The sequence below is a fragment of the Hyaena hyaena genome, unplaced genomic scaffold (genome assembly GCF_003009895.1).
Source record: "Hyaena hyaena isolate Hyena2069 unplaced genomic scaffold, ASM300989v1 scaffold_1148, whole genome shotgun sequence".
In the NCBI taxonomy this organism is placed as follows: Eukaryota; Metazoa; Chordata; class Mammalia; order Carnivora; family Hyaenidae; genus Hyaena; species Hyaena hyaena.
The window spans coordinates 120,545-139,260 of NW_024081782.1; the positions used below are offsets into that span (position 1 = coordinate 120,545).

General features: G+C 36.8%; 1 protein-coding gene across 10 annotated transcripts in view; it reads right to left on the minus strand.

The window, feature by feature from the left end:
* The window catches only part of FAM126A (family with sequence similarity 126 member A), a 120,369-nt gene that overhangs the window by 10,473 nt on the left and 91,180 nt on the right, over positions 1-18,716 (minus strand). For 2 of the 10 annotated variants that reach the window (XR_005526514.1, XR_005526516.1), the window contains exon 14: positions 15,332-15,471. The exons of 6 other annotated variants lie outside the window; for them this stretch is intronic. The gene's annotated coding sequence lies outside the window, so the exon portion shown is untranslated. Of the gene's footprint in view, positions 1-461; positions 529-15,331; positions 15,472-18,716 lie in introns of all 10 variants that reach the window. 2 more of the 10 variants (XR_005526515.1, XR_005526517.1) reach the window with 2 other exon arrangements.

Sequence of the window (18,716 nt, forward strand, 5' to 3'; positions counted from 1 at the left end):
ATTATGGCTTTTCACATAGGATATCAAATATGTTTCATTTCTACATGTGATTTGATAAAAAAATGAAATATACAAGTTATAAAAGTCTTCTTTAACCTGATTAATAATTTCAGCATCTAATAGAAGAGATTTATTTACAGGAAAATGCAAAACTCTAAAGGGGGTAGATAAATTTATGAAGATGTATGACTTTTTCCTATCTAAGAGGACTAAGTAAAATATTAACATGTTAGATTAAATTTAAGTTAGATTAAATTAAATACCAGTTATAGTCTCCAGCTCATTCTCCTGACAAATTAATAGTGAAATTTATCTGGAAAGAATAGTCAACAAGACTATCATATGGCACCATTATTATTTAATGATGATGATGATTAATAATCATAGTAGTAGTAATAGCAATATTATCATCATAATCTTAATGCTGGCATCCTTTTTTGCAGAATGACATTGGTACTCACTGACTCAGATCAGTTAATGTTTCCATCTCCACAATCTCCTTAGTAAAGAAGAGAAAATTGCATACCACTGTAAACAAAGAGGAAGTATAGTGCAGAAACAATTCAAGAAGTGATGTAAGAGATTTTTTAATACATCAAAATTTGATGTACTAACTCGGAAAATAATTTCAAATAGGTTAGCATTAAACATTGAACATTATTTTTAAATCTAGAAGGGAAAATGGACTGATGCATTTATCTAAGCTATGGAAAAACATGACAAAATGGGAGTCCATTTTCAGATATACATAAAATATATAACTTTTGTAAAAATATAGAATATTAAAAGAAAGTCAATCAAAGAGAGATATGTGTAATAAACTATTGATAAAAGTTTACTATCCAAATTATTGAGCAATAATCTCAAGGGTATGAAATGCGTATGTTACTCTACCTGATTTACAGTCAACATGGACAAACCATTTACACACACAGACTTGCAGACATCAGTTTACCAAAATGAAAAATGCAGTCTTACTGGGTTTCTTTAATAAGGAAATGGACATTTTAGGGCATAATTACACATCTATTAAATATTAAAAGTAAATTAAAGCTTAAGATTGGAAGCACTTGTTGATAAAAGGGGAGTTGAAGGGCAGAGGAGGAATGCATAGTTGCTAACACATAGATATAATGGATAATTTGCAGCAATGCAATTTGTTTTTATTTTTCACAAAATCTACCCTTGCAATAAGCCACAAAAGAGCTAATATCCTTAAATTGGTAATTCCATCTCGGGGACGATGCAGGTAATAATTTGAACTAGTGTGTTCACAAAGTATTGATATAACTGTGGACGAGTCATTTAACTGTCAGTATTCACTATGCATGATGCGTTGGTCTAAAGCAATTATTTCTCACATTTAGTCTGCAAGTCAGTTACCCGGCCAAGGCTGGTCCAAGCTCCCACCAAAGAAGAAGGGTGTTTAAGAGAAGTGAGGAAGCTTCCCTCATCTCCTTACTCACTTTAGTAGTTAAGACTTGCCTAGGTTTGTAAAAATAAACTCTTATTATTATGAAACAAAGGTAAAACATAACAAAAAAGTATCACCACCTGGTGACATCTAGGCAGAGACTGAGGCTAGCTCATTACCTTAGTCTCTCCAGGTGGCCTGAATACACAGACCCCCACACTTCTGTCTAAATCCTTGAATCTAGGAGATCTGTTAGGAGAGTTAACTGTTTGAAAACATTAAGGGCTTTCTAGGTGTCAGATACTTCATTGAAACAAATACTTTTCTGGGGCTTGTCTAAACAAATCATCATGAGGAAGTAAATGCGTGCATAAAACATTTTGAAGGACACATAGGTAGATCAACAGTGATATGCTTATAAAAATATAGATTGCGGTGTTCCATTTGCAACATTTATCTACTAAACCAGAATCTCTGTGGATGAGCCTGGGAAATCTGCCCAGAAGATTCTTGCACAGGCAGTTTGAGGGCTAGCTTTAAAATGAAAACTGGACTGAAAGGAGTTTTAAGATCTTTCTTGCCCCCAAATTTTTCAAGTCTAAAACTTTGTTTTTAACAATTTATAACTTAGAAATAGCTTAAGATGAAGGGCACATGGGTGGTGCATTTGTTGAGCTTCCAACTCTTAATTTCAGCTCAGGTCATGATCCCAGGGTGGTGGGATCAAGTCCTACATCAAGCTCCGTGGTGAACATGGAGACTGTATAAGATTCTTTCTCTTTCTCTCTCCCTCTGCCCCTCTCCCCTGCTCGCACTCAATCTCTCAAGTAAAAAAATAAGGGGCACCTGGGTGGCTCATTTGGTTAAGTGTCCAACTCTTGATCTCAGCTCAGCTCATGATCTCACATTTCATGAGTTCCAGCCCCACATTGGGCTCTGTGCTGGCAGTGGGGGGCCTGCTTCGGATTCTCTCTCTCCCTCTCTCTCTGTTCTTCCCCTGCTTGTACTCTCTCTCTCTCTCAAAATAAATAAATAAATAAATAAATAAATAAACAAACAAACAAACAAACAAACTTTAAAAAATTAAATAAATAGCTTAAGATGAAAAATAAGGAAATGAGTAAGATATATTATTGTACAATGGAGTAGCATAAAGGTTCATTTGACAAGTTTCTTTTGGTGAATTTGGTGCTTTTCCTTTTATCAGATAACAAAAGCTTCAATGTCCATTGTGGTAGCTTTTTTTTTTAGTGTTTATTTCTGAGAAAGAGAGAGAGAGAGAGAGAGTAGGGGAAGGGCAGGGAGAGAGGGAGACACAGAATCCAAAGCAGGCTCCAGGTCCTGAGCTGTCAGCACAGAGCCTGACACAGGGTTCGAACCCATAAACCGTGAGATCATGACCTGAGCTGAAGTCGGACACTTAACCAACTGAGCCACCCAGGTGCCCTTTTAACCTTATTTATTTATTTTGAAAGAGAGAGAGAGGGAGAAAGAGAGAGAACCAGTGAGGAGGGGTAGAGAAAGGGGAATAGAGAATCCAAAGTGGGCTGTGCTGATAGCAGAGAGCTCAATGTGGGGCTCGAACTCACAAACCACAAGATCATGACCTGAGCTGAAATCAGACACTTAGATTCAGCCACCCAGGTGACCCATTGCTGTAATTTTTTGCTATAAATTCCCTTTATGCTCAATTTAAGCAGCTTTTCCTTGGTTAGATATTCTGTCACGGCACTATTGTAAAACACATGCGCCGATGCTCTAGCACACAGATACAACCTGGCTCTTCGTTTGCTTATTGTGGTCTTCCTGGCACTATGTTGAGGGAAGTAATGATTAAAAAAAAAAAAAAAGCTGATTAATTCCACACATGTCTTTCGTCTATGTCATGTGTTAATGGCATTTATCCCTTCTCCATTTGTCATCCCACCAGTAATTCTTAACCTGCCACTAGCCACCTTTACACCTACTAAATACAGTGCATTCCCACCAACATGGAAATCTTCAGACTTTGTGTAGTAAAGAATTGACCTTGCCCAGAGACTCTGCCCTGAGCTCCTGGGAGGTGATCTCTAATCTCTTGAAATGCTCTGCCTAATAAGAGTGTCTTTGTCTACCTGGGTGTCTTGGACCACACTGGATAGTCTAAGAATGTGATTAATAGCAGAGGCTTCAGCCCCACTGACTTCCAGAGGGACTGTGTTCATGTCCAAGGAAGTGGCCTCCAAAGACTAATACCACACAGTGAAGGAAAACAGACCTTACTAAAATAATCTAGCCAATTCTCATACACATTCTCATCTCTACCACCACCACCAAAACCAAATAACAACATAAATAGGCCCCAGAGGGACAGGAGGGAAATCAGAATCCATAACCACAAAATATTACCCAAAATGTCCAGTTTTCAAAAAACATATTGGGACATGCAAAGAAACAGGAAAGTACAGACCACACACAGGAACAAAAGAAACTGAGCAAGAGGGAAGAGATGTCAGATTAACAGACAAAGACTTCAAAGTACCTCTTATAAACATATTCAAAGGACTCAAGGAAATAATGCATAAAGAAGTAAAAGAATTTATGATGACAATATCCCATCAAATACAGAATATCAATAAGGAGATATAAATTATGAAAAAATCAAATGGAAATTTTGGAATTAAAAAGTAGAATAACTAAAATGAAGAGTCATTAGAGGGGCACCTGGGTGGCTCAGTCATTTAAGTGTTTGGACTCTTCATTTCAACTCAGGCCATGATCTCATGGTTTGTAAAACTGAGCCCTGAGTCAGGCTCTGCACTTGCAGTGTGGTGCCTGCTTGGGATTCTCTCTCTCCCTTTCTCTTTGCTCCTCCCCAGCACACATGAACACATGCACTCTCTCTTTATCTCAAAATAAATAAAATTTTTTAAAAAAAAGAGTCATTAGAGAAATTCAATGATAGATTTAAATTAGCAAAACAAAGAAACAGTACACCTAAAGGTAGATTCATAGAGATTGTACAAGCAGAAGAACAGAGAGAAAAATAGAATGAAAAAAATGAAAAGGGTCTCAGAAACATATGAGACACCTTTAAGTACACTTTCAAGTAATGAGAATGCTAGGAGAGAAATAAGTAAAAGGAGAACAAAATTGAAGAAATAATGGCTAAAAATGTAGTAAACATGTTGAAAAAACATTAATCTACATATCCAAAAGCTCAATAAACTCCAAGTAGGATAAATGAAGGGATGTAATCTTGTATACACATATTCTTGCCTTCTTTGCCCAAGATTAATTGACCATATAATTATGGATTTGTTTCTGGGCTTTTTATTCAGTTCCATTGATCTATACGTCTATTTGATGTCAATACCATACTGTTTTGATTACTATTGCTTTGTAATATAACTTGAAATCTGGCAGTGTACTTCCATCTTTACTTTTTCAAGGTCACTCTGACTATTCAGGGTCTTTTGTGGCTCCATACAAATTTTAGGATTATTTGTTCTAGTTCTGTGAAAAATGCTATTGGTGTTTTGACAGGGATTGTATTAAATCTGTAGATTGCTTGGGGCAGCATTGACATTTTAACAATATTTGTCCTTCCAATCTATGAGCATGGAGTATCTTTACATTTCTTTGTGTTGTCTTCAATTTCTTTCATCAGTGTTTTATAGTTTTCAGAGTGCAGGTCTTTTACCTCCTTGGTTAGGTTTTTTCCTAGATATTTTACTATTTTTGGTGCAATTGTAAATGGGACTGTTTTTTTCATTTCCCTTTCAGCTGCTTCATTATTAATGTATAGAAATGCAACAGAGTTCTGTACATTGATTCTGTATCCTGTGACCTTGCTGAATTCCTTTGTCAGTTGTAGTAGTTTTTCGGGAGAGTCTTCAGAGTTTTCCATGTATATAGAATCATGCCATCTGCAAATAGTGAAATTGTACTTCTTCCTTACACTTTGGATGCTTTTTATTTCTTTTTGCTTTTTGATTGCTGTAGCTAGAACTTCCAGTACTATGTTGAATAAAAGTGGTGAGAATGGACTTCCTTCCCTAGTTCCTGACCTCAGGGGAAAAGCTCTCAGTTTCCCCCCATTTCCTACGATGTTTGCTGTGGGAAGTCTAATAGCTATCTTCTGGTTAAGGAGATTATAGGGAACACATTACACTGCTTTCTGGCCCTGCTGAAAACAGCTGACCAGTATCTAGTTAATGTGTATTTAGGTGTTGAGTCCTGACAGTGCTCACAAATTCTTTAGACCATGCTATCTATGGAACATCTTATCTTGTTCACCCTGCTTTTGGCATCTGCTCTTTTGTACTCATGGAAACACCTTGTTTTTTGCACTCTTAGTTCTTACTGGAACATAGCCCACTGACATATTGCATAATGTTTTCCCTATAATGTATGCCTAATAAATATGATAGCTCAAGACAGCAGCTCAGGGAGACTTCCCTTAGCCTCCCTCTCACCTCTCTTGACTTGCATGGAGTCTTGAGTAATCCTTTCTGCTGTCCTCGACTTTGTTGGACAGAGCCGAAAGCTGAACCCACAATTGGTGCCCCAACATGATAAGTCAAACCCTCAATTAGTGACCCTGACATGACCCTACAGTTTGCAGTGGGTTTTCCATATAAGGCCTTTATTATGTTGAAATATGTTTTCTGTAAACCTACTTTGTTGAGGGTTTTATCATTAATGGATGTTGTACTTTGTCAAATGCTTTTTATGCATCTATCCAAGTGATCATATGATTTTTACCCTTTTCTTATAGATGTGATGTATCACATTGATTTATAGATATTGAACCACACTTGCAACCCACTTGCAATCCTATTTGATCATGATGAGTAATTTTTTAAATGTATTGTTGGATTCAGTTAGCTAATGTTTTGTTGAGGATTTTTGCATCTATGTTCATCAGATGCCCTGTAGTTCTCCTATTTTTGTGATGTTTTATCTGGTTTTGGTATCAGTGCAATATTGGCCTCAATGTAATGCTGGCCTCATAAAATGAATTTGGAAGTTTTCCTACTATTTTTTTGGAAAATTTTAAGAATAGGTATTAACTCGGGGCGCCTGGGTGGCTTAGTCAGTTAAGCGTCCAACTTTCTGACTTTCGCTTAGGTCATGATCTTGCGGTTTGTGGGTTCGAGCCCTGCATCGGGCTCTGTGCTGACTGCCAGCTCAGAGCCTGGAGCCTGTTTCAGTCTGTGACTCCCTCTCTCTCTGACCCTCCCCTGCTCATGCTGTCTCTCTCTCCTAGAAATAAATAAAACATTAAAAAAAAAAAAAGAATAGGTATTAACTCTTCTTTAAATATTAGGTAGAATTCCCCTGTGAAGCCATCTAGTCCAGTACTTTTGTCTGTTGGGAGTTTGGGTTTTTTTTTTTTAACTTTATTTTCTTTTGAGAGAGAGAGTGAGAGAGAACAAGTGGGAAACAGACAGAGAAAAAGGGGGAAAGAGGATCCAAAGCAGGCTCTGTGCTGCCAGCCGAGTGTGGCTTGAAATCAAGAACCATGAGATCATGACCTGAGCTAAAGTCATTCTCTTAACCACTGCAGCCACTCAGGCACCCCAGTTTGTTGGGAGTTTTTGATTATTTTGATTATTTTGATTATTGATTCAATCTCATTGCTGGTAATCAGTCTATTCAAATTTTCTATTTTTCCCTGCTTCAGTTTTGGTAGGTTATATGAATTTTATCTAGGAAATTATGCATTACTTCCAGGTTGTCCAATTTGTTGGCATATCATTTTTTATAATATTCTCTTATAACCCTTTGTATTTCTGTGGTGTTCATTGTTATTTCTCCTCTTTTGTTTGATTTTGTTTGAGTTCCCTCCCCCCTTTCTCTTTCTCTCCCTCTCTTTTTTAATGAGTCTAGCTAGAGGTTTGTCAATTTTGTTGAGGTTTTCAAAGAATCAGCCCCTGGTTTCATTGATCTGTTCTAATGTCTTTTAGTTTCTATATCACTTATTTCTGTTCTAATCTTTATTTCCTTCCTTCTGCAGGTTTTGGGGTTTGTTTGTTCTTTTTCCAGCTCCTTTAGGTGTCAGGTTAGGTTTTTTGAGAATTTTCTTGTTTCTTGAGGTAAGCCTGTATTGCTATAAACTTCCCTGTTAGAACCACTTTTGCTGCCTCCCAAAGATTTTGGACATGTATGTTTTCATTTTCATTTGTCTCCGTATACTTTTCTATTTCTTCTTTGATTTCTTGGTTGGCCCATTTATTTAGTAGCATGTTATTTAACTTCCATGTGTTTGTGTTCTTTCTAGGTTTTTTTTCTTGTAGATTTCAAGTTCATAGCATTGTGGTCAAAAAAGATGCATAGTATGATTTCAATCTTTCTGAATTTGTCGAGATTTTTTTTATGGCCTTATATGCGATCCATTCTGGGGAATGTGCACTTGAAAGTAATGTTTATTCTTCTGTTTTAGGATGGAATGTTCTGAATATATTTGCTGAATCCATCTGGTCTAGTGTGTCATTCAAAGTCACTGTTTCCTTGTTGATTTTCTGTTTAGATTATTTGCCCATTAGTGTTAAGTGGGGTGTTAAAGTCCCCTACTATTATTGCATTACTATTGAATTATGTTTGTTATTAACTGTTTTATGTATTTGGATACTTTCATGTTGGGGCATAAATATTTAAAATTGTTATATTTTCTTGTTGGTTTGTCCCCTTTGTTATAATAATATTATATATAATCCTTCTTTGTGTCTTGCTACAGTCTTTGTTTAAAAGTATTGCTACATCCATGTTGCTACAACATGGGTGGAACTTGAGGGTGTTATGCTGAGCAAAATAAGTCAGGCAGAGAAGGACAGATACCATATGTTTGCACATACAAGTGGATTAGGAGGAACTTAACAGAGGACCATGGGGGAGAAGAAGAAGAAAAATAGTTGGGGAGAGGGAGGGAGGCAAACCATGAGACAGTCTTGAATGCTGAGAACAAACCTGAAGGCTGATGGGGGTGGGAGAGAGGGGAAGGGAGGTGATGGGCATGGAGGAGGGCACTTGTTGGGATGAGCACTGGGTGTTGTATGGAAACCCACTTGACAATAAACTATTTTAAAAAAAAGTATTGCTACTCTGGCTTACTTTTCACATCCATTTGCTTGACAAATGTTTTTTATCTCCTTACTTTCAATCTGCATGTGTCTTTAGGTCTGAAATGAGTCTCTTGTAAGCAGCATATAAATGGGTCTTTTTTTAAATCCATTTCATCACCCTATGTCTTTTGATTGGAGAATTTAGTCCATTTACATTGAAAGCAATTATTGATATGTATTTACTGACATTTTTGTGTTTTGTTTCTGTGGGTCTTCTCTGTTCCTTTCTACCCTTGTTCTCTTCTCTCACTGTAAATTGGCTTTCTTTAGTGATATACTTGGATTCCTTTCTCTTTATGTTTTGCATACCTGTTACTGGTTTTTGTGGTTACCGTTAGATTTGTATATGGCATCTTCTGAATATAGCAGTCTATATTAAGTTGCTAGCCACCTAATTTAGAACCCATTCTTGACTCCTCTCTTCCCCACGTTTTAGGTACATGGTGTCATGCTTCATATCCTTTTATTTTGTGAGTCCCTTAACTGATTCTGCTTCCTACCTTTCATACTTTTACTTATGGTCTTTCCTTTCCATTCAGAGTCCTCTTTAACATTTCTTGTAGGGCTGATTTAGTGGTCATGAACTCCTTTAAATTTTGTTTCTTTAGGAAACTCTTTATCTTTATGATAGCCTTTATTTTTATGATAGCCTTGCTGAATAGAGTATTCTTGGCTGAGGATTTTTTATTCCTTTTAGCACTTGGAATGCATCATCCATTACCTTCTGGCCTGCAAAGTTTGTGCTGAAAAATCCATTGATAGCCTTCTGGGATTTCCCTTGTATGTAACAGCCTACTTTTCTCTTGATGCTTTTAAAAATCTCTCTTAATTACTACTTTTAGCCATTAAAATTATGTGTGTTGGTGTGGACCCCCCTTGGGTTGATTTTGTTAGGGGATCTCTGTGCCTCCTAGGTCTGAATTACTAATTCCTTCCCCAGATTTGAGAAGTTTTCGGGTATTTTTTCAAATAAATTTTCTGTCCCCTTTTCCTTCTCTTCTTTTTCTAGGATCCCTATAATATGAATGTTATTTTGCTTGGTGAAGTAACTGAGTCCCCTAAGTCTATTCTCATTTTGCATAATTTTTTTTCTCTCATCTGCACAACTTGATTATTTTCCATTGCTCTGTCCTCCAGATCACTGATTCATTCTTCTGCTTCCTCTAGTCTACCATTCATTCCATCTAGTGTATTTTTCATTTCAATTATTGTGTCCTTCATCTCTGATTGGTTTTTATCTCTTTGTTAAGGGTCTCACTGATGTTCTCCACTCTTTTCTCAAGTCCAGTGAGCATCTTTATGATTATTACTTTAAATTCTCTATCCAATATGTAGATCTGATGTGGTTTGAAAGAATATTCTATCCTTCATTTGGGAAATATTTCTCTGTCTCCTCTCTCTGTATCTTCTTGTCTAACTCTCTATTTTTTTGTCTAACTCTCTGTATCTTTTTCTGTGTGTTAGGAGAGCCAGCTACATCTCCTGCTCTTGAAAGTAGTGGGCAGGGCACACTTTTAACAAGGTGCATGCCGGTCCTCTTCCACAGGAGACATTCAGCCTCTGTCTAGATTGGAGCCAGCTGGGACTGATCTGCCAAGGCACATGCAGGCAGGGTGCTCAGTTTTGATAAGATGAGGGCTGGTCTTCCATGGGAGGGGACTGGCGGCCACCACCAGGACCAAGACCCCGCAAATTACCCACTCAGGGGAGGCAGTGTTGTCAAGATTTGTGCTCATCTTCTAGGGGAGAGGACCCACAGTGCTGTGACTGAGGCCCTGAAGGAGGAGCAGGACACGGTGTCAGCAAATTAGGTAATGAATGCCTGCACTGCACTGGTTCCCACAGGTGGGAAACCACCTCTTTTATTCCTGAAGGTGGGAAATGGTGCCTCCAACTCTTTTATTCCTGAAGGACTCTCCTAGAGATCTCTGTCCCTCTGGACACACTCTGAGATGAGTAACTAACTCCCTCCTCTATGCCCCAGGCATGTTTTCAAACTGCTGCTTTTATGGTCTTTTTCTGCAGGCTGTTTGTCATGCAATCTCTTTAAGAGCAGGGACTTTCCTATCACCCTCCAGCCACTCTTAAAAGTTCCAGGCCTTAAGTCCCAGTAAAAACTCATAAAATTCAGCCCCTCTGGTTTTCAGAGCCAAATGTTATCTTCCCCACATGTGCTCCCGGATGTGAGGGTCTGTTTCTCTCCCCTCTCAGTTTTGGCTATTTAGCTCCTGACCACATCTCCACCCCCTCCTATTCTCTTTGGGGGTTTGTTTTTAGTACATATGTTTATAATTGTTACAACTTCGAGGTGGATTGACACTTTTATCATTTTAAAATGCCTTCTTTATCTCGTGTAAATTTTGTTGTTTTAACATCTAATGATTTGATATTAGCTTAACCATTCTGGCTTTCTTATGGTTGCTATTTGCATGATATATCTTTTTTGGATCATTTTATTTTGAAATATTTGTGCTTTTGAATCTAAAGCATATCTTCTGTAGTCATCATATAGTTTTATTATTTTTTTAATCCAGTTTAACAATCTCTGTTGTTTAGAATGGGTTGTTTAATCCATTCTCCAACCTATTTAAACATGTATATTGAGTTCTTAATTTTAGGCTTCACATTTTTCAATTGTAGAATTTCAAATCAACTTTTTAAAAAACATTCTGGTTCTCATGAAATTCTACATCTTGACCTACTAATCAAAGCTATTTCTAAGTCTACCTCTGATAACACTAATAACTAGATCATCTGTGGATCTGATTCTATTGCTTGTTTTTCTTCATGGCTCTGCTCTTTGGTGTTCTAAGTTTTTACTTAATATTAGGTATTATATATGATATACTGTACAGTCTCTGTACAGTTACCTTTCTACAGAGAGGGAAAACTCTATTCCCAGGAGGAAGATAGTGTAGGCAGATCACATTAATCCAATCTATGATTCAGTGGATGTGAAACTAGGTTGCAATTTTATAAGGTTTAATTTACTTGTATTCTTTCCTGTTCCTTAAGTGTAATTCAGTTTTTGTGTGAGATTCTCAGATTCTGGGGTATGTACTAGGGTCTCTCTTGATGGGTTCTGGAATGCAATTTTTGCTTCTTCAATACCATGATGCAATATATATTTAAAAAAACCTATTTTGGCTTTCAGGTTTCTGCCTTTTTGTTTGTTTTCTAAAAAATTCTTCTGCTCTGACCAATCCAAGCATTCAGCAAATATTCAAGGGGTGGGGGTGGGGGTGGAATCAGCAGAGTGTGAGATGCGCTTCTGTGAACCTTCCTGCTTTATGTGGATCTTAGTACTTCCAAGAGCTGGTTGGCTCAGTGACCCTAAACTTTTTGTCTCTCCATTCTTGTGGGTTGCCATAGTTGTTTGCTTCTCTGATTCTTGGCAGTAACTTTCTTCCTTCTACCCAGATTTGTATTAAAAACTGGCAATCCTATAAAGGAAAAAGTAGCTGCAGAATGTTTGCTCACTCCTCTGATTACTGTGTTGTAAATCCCCAAGACAACCCACAGGTTCAGTGATTCAGAAGGATTCACAGAGCTCAGCATATGGTCCGACTCACGGACATGGTGTATTATAGCAAAGCCAAACAAAGCAAAACCAGCAAAGGGGAAAACTACATAGGGTGCAATCCAGAGGAAACCAGGCATAAGCTTCTAAGAATCCTTTCCCTGTGGAATCACATAGGATGTGGAATTGTGATAGCATATGTGAAATGTTGTCTGCCGTGAATACTCATTAGATTTATTGTCCAGGGTTTGTATTGGAAGTTGGTCATAGGTACCTTCTGCCTAGCACATATCATAATTACAGTCTCCCAGAAGGAAAATAGGTTTTCAGCATAAGCCATGTTGTTTGTGTAAATAGTTTACACATAGTAAGCTATCTTATCAGTTAAGGAATGGCAGGAACATTCCCATAATCCAAGTTCCCAAATGTTAGCCAAAGTCAAACCTTGCAAGTAGGGCTTTCTAAGGATAGTGTTTTAGGCCTGGTGTGTTAATTCTTTTCTGCATACCTTCTCTCTGGGATTTTGGTTCTTAGAGTCTTGTTGGCCTAAAAGTTCTTTGATGGCTTCAAACACTGGTTTTAATTTTATTTCATATCATTAGTTTTTATCATTGAATGTTGCTGTGCTATACAAGTGTCTGGTAATTTTTTTTCTCTGCTGGATATTTAATTTGAAAACTTATAGAACTTGAGGCTTAAGATGATGGCTTGTTTGTTTTCTCCCACCATGGAGTATTCATTTGTTTGTTACTGGGTACATAGGGAATTACTTTAATCCAATTTTGGGAACTGTGATGATTTGAGGTTTCACTGAATTCCCTTTGTATGTGTGTAAGGGCTGGTTAATGTATCTTCAATTCACTTTTACTTCTCTGGTGGAGCCTTACGGGGTCTAGAACCCATGCATGGGAGTTTTCTAAGCTCTCTCTCATAACTTGGTAGGCACTATCCAATTTTTGTCTTCCTAGCCTCCTAGAGGTAGTAAAAACACTATTTATCCCCTTAAGTGCTTCCTCTAGAGTCAGCCAATATCTCCACATAAGAAGTGGCCCTAATGATAGCTTGCCTTTCTAGATTTTTATATTTTAAAAAGATATTTTCCAGATTATCTAGTTGTCTATGGAAATTTTGATGTTAACTACATGGTTTGCCATTCCTGGAATTGGAATTCTCCCTCTACCTTATTTCTTACATTATAAAATAAGCTCCTTAGATGCAACATTTTGAGGAAAATCATCACAGTGAATAGGGATGTCTGTGTTGCACACAGACACACAGCATACAGGGAAGGCAAATCTAAATCCAGATCTACATTGCCCATTTTACGAGGAAAAGTAGTGACCTCTCCATAAGAAAAGAAATTTAATAAAATCAACCTGACACTAGCCAACTATCTGGTCATCCTAGGGCATGATATCTAAGGGTTGGTCCCTCCTGCTTGCAGATTAGGCTTTCAGCAGCGCAGCAATCAGGGTAGCCTTGATGAAAGGAGGGCCATATGGTTAAAGTCCATGTACAGCCCCAAATCTTTCCAGGATAGCTACTTTGTCCACAAGCTGGTTGAACAAGGACTGGAATATTGAAACAAAACAACAAAAACAAAAACAAAACCTGTCAACATCTTTAGAATCAACTTGACCATCTGCTTATGAAGCATCTCCTTCCCAATAGGGCCTTTGGTTAGTATTTATGTGGGAAATAATTATTCTTACCATCTGAGCCCATTTTGAGAAGTCCAACCATACATTTAACTCCCTAATTTTATCACTCATCTTCCAAGCTTACTACCATGGACTTCACCACCTGGTTAACCATGAGTCATAAAATGGTGTAGACCTAGAAATCTCACCTTCTGTGCAAAGCAGACAAGAAATACTGTGCAGATTTATTCTCACTGTAAGGAGTTCCTTTCCTTACTGTCCTCCACACCATCACTGACTAACACTGAAGTACCACTGTCTACTTCTAGCTAGTACTAGCATACTGTGCAGTACCACTTGTATAATCAGGTTCAATTTTTCCTCCTCAGTGACCTAGTGTTCTCTTGCACTATAAGTGAACATCTATAAAGAGCATCCTGCCTCATTAAATTCAACTTGATGGATGTAAATGGATATTGAAACAAGATTCTACACTAGAGTAGACTTGGAACAGAAGAGGAAGTGGTGACATGTTGTTCCTTAGGATTATATTTTAAGAGATTTGGAGAAGAAAATGTTAGTAAAAATTATAATGTGGGGACAAGATAGATGTAGAAGCATCTCAGCTAAATGCAAAGAGTAAAAGTTTTAAGGTAAATGTATTACATGCCTTCATGAGGCAGTAGTGGACCTGGGATACAAAGTTGGACATATTTGTAGCTTCTATAAAAGGAAGCAAGTGAAACAAGTGAGGATTCATAGTGAAACAAGTGAGGATTCATAGTGTTGATGTTAGATCTTTCCTACTTTATTTTCTGAAAAGTATAGACATCACTCATATGTACCATAGATACACAGTAAAGAATCTGATAGAAGAAAAAGATAAATTTCAAATGCTAAACCAGAAAAATCTTCATGCTATTCATCACTTTAAGTAAAAAACCCATGGTGTAATGTATCATAATTTGCTTCTGAAAGAACTTTTATGCAGATACACTTTAAAAAACCAAAGTAGGGGCGCCTGGGTGGCTCAGTGGTTAAGCGCCCAACTTCAGCTCAGGTCATGATCTCACAGTTTGTGGGTTCGAGCCCCGCCTCAAGCTCTGTGCTGACACTAGCTCAGAGCCTGGAGCCTACTTCGGATTCTGTATCTCTCTCTCTGACCCTCCCTGACCCTCTCCTGCTCATGTTGTCTCTCTCTCTCACTCAGAAATAAATAAAAACATTAAAACATTTTTTAAAAAGCAACAAAGCAGTCAGGTTTTACAACTTTCACCTTTATCTCTGTGTGGATGTCTGAAACAAAGGAGTTTCACATACTTCTCTTGAATGGAAGAAGAGCAACACAGATCTCCTATTTGCCACCTATTTACCGGATTGGACTTACATACTATCTAGTAAAACAAATCTTCATTTACTATCATATAGTAAGCTTATACTAAACTAATACAAAGGGCAGTGGCGTAGTATGGAGGAGAGTGTGAAAAGATAATTCTTGTGATGACAATTATGTTGGAGCACTTACCAAGTATGACCCAAGTGCGATATAGGAGTGAAGAAACTTCAGAACAAATCTTTGAGATCTTCAGTAGAACCATAAGAAATCACTAAGGGACATTATGAATATGCCGTATTTAAAATATTGACTTACAATCTTTGAATACGGAGAGATTAACAGATCCGAAACCATCAGTGTCAATATGACTCAGATAAGACCTTAGTCCACCTTTGTCAACAGGACTTAGTTATTTATTCCAGGAAATCTTTGCTTAGGAAAGATAGGACTGTAAACTAGGCAAACAAAAAAACAAATGGAAACAGTCCTTAATTTTTTGTTTGTATAAGGAAATTCCTATAGGATGGAGACAATTTGCTTAACTAGACAAACAGTTGGCATATCAAGCAACAGTTTATCAAGACTTTTCAAGGCTCTTCCTTGATGTGTCCACCAATCCTAAACCATTTCATTAACTTTGTCAAATCCAATCATTTTCCTCTCTTGACAGACATCCCTGAAACGATTTGAGCACAGATCCCAAAGCTTTATCTATTACCTAATTTCCTGGTTCTGAAGTACAGCTATGCACACCAAGGCAGTGCACTCTCTCACTGAAGTAAGTTTTCATACTTAGTTTTGCTTTATTAACAAGATCTCTTCAAGAAGTTTGTCCTTTCTCAAACAACCTAAGAGTGCACTGATGGATGAATGGATGAAGAAAATGTATACAGCTGACTCTTGAACCATGCAAAGGTGAGGAGTGCTGACCTTCCCTATACAGTTGAAAATCCACATATCACTTTCAACCCCCTCAGATTTAATAATAATCTACTGTTTACCCCAAATCTTACCAATAAGATAAACAGGCAATTAATACATATTTTGTATGTTATATGTATTATGTACTGTATTCTTAAAATAAAGCAAGCTAGAAAAAAGAAAATGTTAAGAAAATCATAAGAAAGAAAAAATACATTTACAGTACTGTATTGAAAAAATATGCATATAGTAGACCCATGCAGTTCAAATCTGTGTTATTCAAGGGCCAACTGTATATATACACAATCGAATATTATTCAGCCATAAAAAAGAGTATCTTACCATTTGCAATGACATGGATAGGCCCTGAGGACCTTATGCTAAGTGAAATAAAGTCAGAAGGTAGGGATGAGAGAGCGTAGGCAAAGTGGATAAAGGGAATCAAACTGTACAAACTTCCAGTTATAAAATAAATAAGCCCGGGGATGTAATGTACAGCATGATGACAAAAGTTAATAATAATCTACTACATATTTGAAAGTTGCTAACAGAGTAGATTTTAAAAGTTCTCATCACAAGAGGAAAAAAAAATGTAACTATGTATGATGGCAGATGTTAACCAGATTTGTGATGATCCTCTAGCAATATATACAAGTATTTAATCATTATGGTACATGTGAAACTAGTATAACATTATATGTCAATTATACCTCAATTTAAAAATTAATTTATCAATTATTTTTTTAAAAAGAAGTTTGTCTTTTTTTTAAAGTATTTATTTTGAGTGAGAGAATCCACGAGTTGGAGAAGGACAGGGAGAGAAGTAAAGAGAGAACCCAAGCAGGCTCCGCACTGTCAGCAGGGAGCCCAGGGCAAGGTTCGAACTCACAAACCATGAGATCATGACCTGAGCCAAAATCAAGAATTGGACACTTAACCGACTGAGCCACCCAGGTGCCCCTAAAAAGAAGTTTCTTTTTCTAACTACAAACAACTACCATAGACACAAAGATAATCAATTCATTGCTATCAGCTACTAGGCCAAATGTTAAGTTTGTATAAGAATTAACTGAGGAACTTGTCAGAAATATAGGTTGCCATGCTTCATGCTTCAGTTATTTTGTTTCAGGGGGATTAATACAAGGCCCCAGAATCTGTATTTAAAAAACCACTAGTTTTTTTCTATTGCATACTATATTTAGGTCATGCTTAGAAAAATAATGCTTTCCTCCCTGCATACCAGTAAACATGTGTATATGTATTATTGTATATATACACACATATATAATACATATACACGTTATATACATGCTATTTATGTATATAGAAACATATCATACATACAAAACACCCATATTAAAATACCCACGTTCCACACACTTCTTATGAAATTGGGATCATACACATACATACATACATACATACATACATATTTATATGACACGATTTTTTTCAGGCAACATTAGATAATATAATCTTTTTGAATCATCACATATTGACCTGCACTGTTTTTAACAGCTACATTATATTCCACTATATGCACGTATCATAATTTATCCAGTCCTCTATTAGTGGTCATTTAGTTGCCCCCCCCCTTTTTTTTTTGCTATTATAAGCAATGCTGCAATGAATACCTTTACACATTTGTGCCAAAATATCTATAGAATATAAAGACCGCAATAGACATAGAAGAGTAGAACTGCTAGGTCAGAGGGTATGTATATTTTAAAATTGGATAGGTCCTGCTGAATCGCTCACCGACTTAGTTGTATCAGTTTACAGTCCTGCTGTACATTAGTGGGAGATGGTTTTCCCCACACCCATACCAATACCAGTGTCAAGCTCTCTCATCTTTATCTATCTAACACATTAAAAAAAAATAACAAAATCTTAATTTGCATTTTACCATGTTTTTAATATCAGAATAATCAGTACTTGGTTTGCCACCAAAACACACCTATCTAAAGTTCTACAAAACATATCACAATTTATTTTTGGAAAACTTTTATTTTTATGTTAAAAATTAACTCTATCACCAATAAGACAGATGGGATGAATGCATTTCAAATATATGTCCACTATGTAGTATTTACCTAGTACCTCCTTTTACCAAGTAATATAAAAGGAAAGTGAGTCATAAGAGCTGTGTTCAAGCCCTAGCTTTCCCATACAGTAGCTAGGTGACCTTGGGCAAGTCACCTGCCCTTTAGAGAGCTTCAGTTTCCTCTTTTGTAAAATGGGGATTCTTCTCATTTTAGAGAATTAGCTTGAAGATTAAATGAGATTAAAATTTTAATTACATACATTAGCTATTACTACTACCACACTAACAATGCATGGGAAATTAGCAAATAACTAGAATTGTTTGTAAAAGCCTTTCCTAATAATTACAAAATAATTATATCGGCGTTACCAAAGTCAGATTCTATGAGGTGAGTCAACGATTTATTGGGATTACTAAAGTCACTAAAAGAGTGTATATTTCATAGGGCTAATATACTGCTTACAACATCACTATTGTGCTTCTCTCTGAATACTCTCCTAATAGTAGTTCAGAAAACATTTCCCAAATTACTTAGTTCCTTAGATAAAATGGAATTACCCGAATATACAATCAACTACACACCAGGAATTTCTTTTCAAGTTTCTAAGAAAGTCTTGTTTCTAAGCACACACATTAAAGCAATTCAAGTAATGCTACAGAGATTTCCTAGAGCCAATAAATGAAATTCTAACATTTTACAGTAGTATAATATATTGGAGACTCCATCCTTCATTC